Source organism: Symsagittifera roscoffensis, chromosome 1 (genome assembly GCF_963678635.1).
Source record: "Symsagittifera roscoffensis chromosome 1, txSymRosc1.1, whole genome shotgun sequence".
In the NCBI taxonomy this organism is placed as follows: domain Eukaryota; kingdom Metazoa; phylum Xenacoelomorpha; order Acoela; family Convolutidae; genus Symsagittifera; species Symsagittifera roscoffensis.
In genome coordinates, this window is record NC_087062.1 from 19,907,263 (window position 1) to 19,914,487 (window position 7,225).

Below are 7,225 nucleotides of genomic sequence, written 5' to 3' on the forward strand. Positions count from 1 at the left end.
CGCGGGGGTGGAGCGACTGAAGAACAAATTAGAGCGGGCCCTGAAGTCAAATGGTTACTTGGCCACATTGTTTTAAAATGAGTGTGTATGCAGCGTTTGGCAGGAAGGGTAGATAATGATAAGACAATGCTATAATTTGCTTCATTTGGATCTTGTGCTTTTATTTCCGTCATTTCTTCTAAAAGACCTTTTTTCAGTCAATACCGCGTCCTAAATTGAACTCTGCGCGCATGTTAATTGAAGAAATTACGTTTGCTGCATGATATTTTCTGGACTCTTCTACAGGTTTTTCTGAACTTATTAAGAGTAATGAACGTAGTGAAGACTCTCAAATAGGTCTCGGTGATTTTTTTTTGTTTTTTTTTCATGAAAAAGTCTTGAAATGCTCTAATAACTACAGACGTGCATTCATATATATTAATGCATTTGCATATATGAATGCACTTAAGTATATATTCACTTTTTGATTTCAATTGGGCTCTTTTTTCTTATAGAGTAATTTTTCTGTTCACATCGTCGGATTGTAATAAAATTTGGCATGCGGACTGATAAGGCCATGACAAACATATTTAATCTTCATATTCAACCTTGCAAAACCACTCGTTACCATGAAATCGATGCTCATGTGAGGTAGGGTGGGGGGAAGAAAAAGAGCCTCAATGGAAATTCATTTGCGGAAGCTTACGTAAACAGCATCTATTTTTTTCGTTAAAAATCAAAAGTTTCGATTTTTCAAAGTCAGTGTGTTTTTTATGTTAACTTTCATTACTCTTTTTCAATCTTCGATTGGCTATGTTTTAAGCTTAAAACAATTTTCGCAGTTTAAAAATCCGACCGAATCGAAATTTGCTTTTCACAGTGGTTACAATTTTACCAGATCGATTTGTTAAATTTGATAGTGGTGTAGTACACGAAATTCTTCTAACCACTACTGAACAGTGAGTTTATTCGACTCAACGCGTGTTTTAATGAAAAAAGAAACGTGAATGTATATAACAAACTACGGCATGTTTTGGCATCACCGGTAAAATGAGACAGTACAGAAAAGGCTGTACAATTGTAGAGCGAGTACTCATTTACTATGGTAAGATGTGTAAGAACCTTCTTATTATTTATGAGAAGAACGCTGCGGGATTAATAGAGGGAAAATATTCGTATCTGATACTTACTTTGTAGCTTAACACGAACGCTAAATATCCAAGAAAGCGTCGCTTTGGACCTCCTCGCAATTCTTTACATAGCCTGTACCCCAATATAATCATCCCCAATTCCATGCTTAATATGCGAAGTGATGTGGCGATAAATTTAAGCTTATTTTTATCGCGGGGGTGGAGCGACTGAAGAACAAATTAGAGCGGGCCCTGAAGTCAAATGGTTACTTGGCCACATTGTTTTAAAATGAGTGTGTATGCAGCGTTTGGCAGGAAGGGTAGATAATGATAAGACAATGCTATAATTTGCTTCATTTGGATCTTGTGCTTTTATTTCCGTCATTTCTTCTAAAAGACCTTTTTTCAGTCAATACCGCGTCCTAAATTGAACTCTGCGCGCATGTTAATTGAAGAAATTACGTTTGCTGCATGATATTTTCTGGACTCTTCTACAGGTTTTTCTGAACTTATTAAGAGTAATGAACGTAGTGAAGACTCTCAAATAGGTCTCGGTGATTTTTTTTTGTTTTTTTTTTCATGAAAAAGTCTTGAAATGCTCTAATAACTACAGACGTGCATTCATATATATTAATGCATTTGCATATATGAATGCACTTAAGTATATATTCACTTTTTGATTTCAATTGGGCTCTTTTTTCTTATAGAGTAATTTTTCTGTTCACATCGTCGGATTGTAATAAAATTTGGCATGCGGACTGATAAGGCCATGACAAACATATTTAATCTTCATATTCAACCTTGCAAAACCACTCGTTACCATGAAATCGATGCTCATGTGAGGTAGGGTGGGGGGAAGAAAAAGAGCCTCAATGGAAATTCATTTGCGGAAGCTTACGTAAACAGCACTCTCCAAATACGAACGTGGAAATGGAGCGAAAAAAACGCGAACAATTTCTAGATTCGAAACTGGAATTTATTTTTTTAGATTTCCAGCGGAATGAAACTTTACCCATTGATCCAGTTTTCTCAAGTTGGGTTAATCTTATAAAAAAACCGCCTATCTTAAATTGTTCTAGAAATTCATAGAGCTTAAATGGCATCTATTTTTTTTCTATAAAAATGCGAAAGTTGAGATTTTTTCAACAAAGCCAGTGTTTTTTTCTGTTTGCTTGCGTTCATTACTCTTTTCCAACTGTCTGTTGGCTATGTTTTTTTTGCACTCGCTCTACTGTTTTTTCTGCCGACAAGTTTCGTTATTTTGACTAGCTGATTTAACAGATTTTTCATACCATTGAAACATTAGTTTTCTGAGCTAAAATAGAAAAGGTACTAGCAATCATTTGAAGTTGTGGATTTGAAAGGTTGCCAATATGAGATAATTTTCGATATATTTTTGAAAATTTATTTTTGTCAACATCTATTGTGGGCTCTGAAAATTAGCGAAGATATGGTTTTCTCAAGCGTTATCTGTGATTGATGCTACTCTTTGCGAAGTGCAACTTCACCTCGGCGTTTAATTTTAGCTTGAAAATATTCATCAGGTCAAATGGATTCAGGTTAACGAACTGTTATCAGTTGATGTCTGCCTGCAAGCAATGTGGGTTGTTAGCCATCGAGAATAGTAAAGGTATTACAGTTGGAATTTTAGTTACGTGAGTTGTCGTCGATTTTTTTGCTACGAGTTGAGAACTTTCAGTGAAATTTAAAATTTATCTACTTATCTATACATTTAACTGGCTTTTCACATGACACATTCTTAAGAAGTCTCTGTTGAAATTTGATCTTGAATTGAATTTAAAAACACTGCGGCGGACCTGTGTAAGAGTTCTCCCAGAGGCTGCAAATTTGGTCACAAATAGCGATGGCTCAAATCCTTTTAGCCTACGACATATGTAAATTTGATATTTCGCGGTTTGACTTGATTTTAAAGTCCAGTTCATTTCCTTTGTTTAAAGGAAGGCAAACTCCCCTATCGAACAGCAAAAGCGTAAAGGTCACGGAAAAAGGTGATCGACTTTTAGTTTCGAAAGTGGGTTTTAAATTTCAGATTTCTAAGCGCAATAAAAACTAACCTATTTGTCCAGTTTTCTCAAACTGGGTCAATTTTATCTAAATTGTTCTTGAAATTCAAAGATCTCATAGTCTATATATTGTTTGCTTGGAAATTATTAAGTTGCTGTTTTAAGAGAAAAACTAGTCAGTTTTTGTTTCCTTGCTTTTTTCCAACTGTCAGTTGGCCGTGTTTTAGCGAAAGCGAGGAATATCCGACCTGACTTTCAATTGTTCTGGTACTGATTATAGGTTGACCACAAAAAACGACCTGTTGTTAAACTTGGAAGAGCAAGAGCCTGGTAATTGGTTAAGAGACTTTTTTATTCGACAACTTTTCTGACAAATGTTTGAGAAAATGACCTTGCTCTGTTATTGCGCTTGCGATTAGCAAGCTTTGTCAAATCGGAATATAGACTATTTCAAGTTATAAACTGTCAGTAAAGTATTATTAAATCACTGAACAGCACGTGCACGCCATTCACGTGCTTACATGCTCAAATTTTTCAAAATTTTATTCAAACTATTGAACTACTGCTATTACAAATATTTTTAGTTATATTAGTACTCGATATTGAATTTTTTTTTTGGAAAAAATCAATTATCGGTCCATCATGTGTCTGCTTTATCGGCTTAGTTTTTATCGGCTTAGTTTTGGATTCTGCGTTTAATTCAGCTTATTCAGATTTGAGTTGTTCTTACTAAAATTGTAATTAGTATTGATTTTTACTTGTGATTTTTAAAATTGTTAGACCTGATTTGGTTTTTTTTCTGCTCAATTTTTTCGCTTAATGTTTGTATTTGTTTCAATTGTTTGCTGCCGATAAATTACCCAGATAGTCGCCCCATATTGCGTCATTTGTACGGTGACACTGGATTTTAATGCGTGTGCTTCAGAGTGGAACGGTGCAAAAATTTTGACAGCAATTTCCTTTTCTGCTCTACGGTAGCGTACTGAAGTATCATCAGCTGGCTTACCGCTTAGTACAATTTGCCTGAAGGCTTTTTAATAATGGCAATTGTGTTGCGAGACATGTTTTCGTTAAATTGATATTCATTCGTCAAGACAACAATAAAGTTTTGTTAGAAGCAGTTTTTAATTGAAATATTTTTTGCTAGCATGATTTTGTTCTCTTTTCTGTCTGCAGCTTGACATAACTCTATTTGCGATGCACTGCTTCACGTCTGTCTAAAACGTTTGGTATTCTCATACAGGTCTCAGTTAGGCGTCAGGAAAAAGCAACTGCTTGAGGTGCCAAAATCCGCTTTGTCTGTACTTGGGACTTTCAAATTTCCTTGGTTTGGCGCAATCGCAATTCTTGTCGGCTTTGTTTTCGTTTTCTTCTTAAAATGATCAATTTAATTATTCTTCAATTTTATATTAAGGTTCGTAATTTTTGTTTAATGTCGTATTCTTGTATAGGTCTTGCTGATTTCTTTGTTTTTTTTTCAGGAAAAAGTCTAAAAATTGTTCACTCTCAATTTTGATTTTTCGCGGTTTGACTGGTGATTTCTTTTTAAGTTCAGTGCATTTCTAATGATAAAAGTAAGGCAAAGTTCCTATCGAAATTGAAAAGGTCACGAAAATTGTGATCGACTTTTAGTTTCGGAAGTAGGTTTTAAATTTCAGATTTCTCTTCGCAATAGAAAATTATCAAAAAGCGTCAATCATAAATTGTTCTTGAATTCAAAGATCTTAGGTCATATAGTTTTTGCTTGGAGTTTAATAAGTTGAAGTTTTAAGAGAGAAACAAGTCAGTTTTTCTGTTTCCTTGCATGCAATACTCTTTTCCAACTGTCAGTTGGCTGTGTTTTAGCAAAAGCGAGGAATATCCGACCTGAATTATTTTTTAAGAGTCGATAAACTAGTTTTTAAGGGTTTGTCTTAAAATTTGTTCATGTTTATTTTTTCGTGGTTTGACTTTTGACTTCTTTTCTAGTTCAGTTCATTTCCTTTGTTACAATGAAATAACTCCAATATCAAACAGCCAAAGTTTGAAAATCACGAACAACGTGATGTTCTTCGAAAAGGATTTCCCAGCGAAATAAAAATTTTACCTATTGTTCCAGTTTTCTCAAATTGGGTTAATTTCAAAAAAAGTTTTCCTCACAAACTGTTCTACAAATTCATAGACCTTCAAGGCCATCTATTTCTTTCTTCAAAATTCAAAAGTTGAAAGCTTTTGAAAAAAAAAACAGTTGTTTTTTAGTTCCCTTGCGTTCAGTACTCTTTTCCAACTGTCAGTTGTTTGTTTTTGAAGATAGTCACTGTATCGATAATCGTAAAGATTTTTTTGGGTTGATTTGGTTTCTGTCTTCTCATTACTTTTCATTTTTTGGCCGAAAGTTTCTCTGTTAGAAACGCCTTGTTCTGGGTATAATTTGCTCTCAGTTTCCAGGAAATTGGAACACCGCAGTAAATATATATTTTTTCATATGTAGTTGTTCCTTATGTGTCACAAGTTTTTTTGCGAAGCTCCGGTGCTAGTGATGAAATTATGTGCATCTGGTAAAATAATTTTAATAGTCTAATTGCAGAAAAAAATTTAAACCTAGCCAACAGACAATTGGAAAAATACAAGGAACTCACTAAATCTGGAAAAAAAGCAGAATATTATACCTTTTAAAAGAAAAATCACTATCTATCTATTTATTATATATTTAAATGCGGGCTTTGCTATCTCGCCGTGTTTAACGTAATTTTTTGCATGTATAACGAAAGAATTTTTCAAGTTTAAGTTATCTCGTATATTGCAATCCTTTTAGTTGCAAATCTTGCGTCGAAATGCGACTGAATTTCACGAAATGAAATTTACCAACCCTATAGCTGGGTGCTTCAGTTTCGAAGATATGACGTTTCTACGGTTTTCTTGTAAATTTGAATGTACAAAATTTTGAAAATTTGAATTTACCTTAGCATGTAATAGAGCGCTGTCAGGGTGCACTCAGAAATCGCAGAGTTATGCCATTTTTGTATGAGTTGTCAAGAATTCCAAGCACCGGAGGTACGCTACACGCTAGTTCTCTTTGACAAAAACAATTTTTATGTCGACCGTGGGGTAAATATAAGTAACCCACTGTTTTTGTTTCGCTGCCAAATCTAAAAGTGAAAACAAAGTCAAAGTTTTTGCACTATTTGTTTGTTCTTTATTAGCTACTTCAAGTAAAGTAAAAATTCAAGTACAAAAATTTCGAAAAAAAAATCACAACTTAGCTTAATAAGTGTCTCCACTTCATTCATTGATTAAAAAACTTTTCAGCGGCGACTTTGGAACCAATTGTAAGATTATTCATTTTTTGGGTGAAGTACATACCGATTTTCATTTCTCGATAGTTCATGAATTACAATCGGCTTCCCCGTAATAAAAACCAGCTCCCTGGACATGAAATTTCAATCTAAAGATTATAAGGCGCTTGTGCTACCGACTGAGATAGCCAGGATATCATGCCCGAAGGAGTCAAGATTTGTTGCTCTAGGAAAAAGAACAAACTTAGTTGGATCGTAATGATAATCAATGCGTTTTGAATTGAAATAATAGTCTGAAATGAGCGAGAAAATAAATCAATAATTTGTCCTTATCGCTAAATGGGTGTCATTGTTTTTTTTTCTATCAAGGCTTGATAGAAGCAACTCGTCTAGCACCCATTGCTTGCAACCGATATTTTTGGCGCAAAGTTGAGTGGTCAACTGCGTGCGTAATAAACCAGACCGCCACGATATTTTATTTTTTTAAATATGATTATATTTTTTTGGCTTTCTTGCTTTTGGTTTAGGTTTTATGAGGATAGTTGTCAATTTTTTCAAAAGCGAGTTGTTATACTGTTTTGATGCATTTTGGTTGACTGATAAGGTTCATTAGAGCCCGCCAATTTTTCCATGATTGATTTTTTTAACTTCTAATTTGCTCAATTGGCTTGAAAACTTTTTTTGAAATGTTCTAATGTACTCAGACTTTGTTGAAATTCTTTTTGCATCCGTGCTCTGCGTAATGTTGAAAAAAGAGACAAATAGTCTGTAAGCAGTTGGCTTACAGAAATTGCTCGAACCTGGAACTATCAAAATC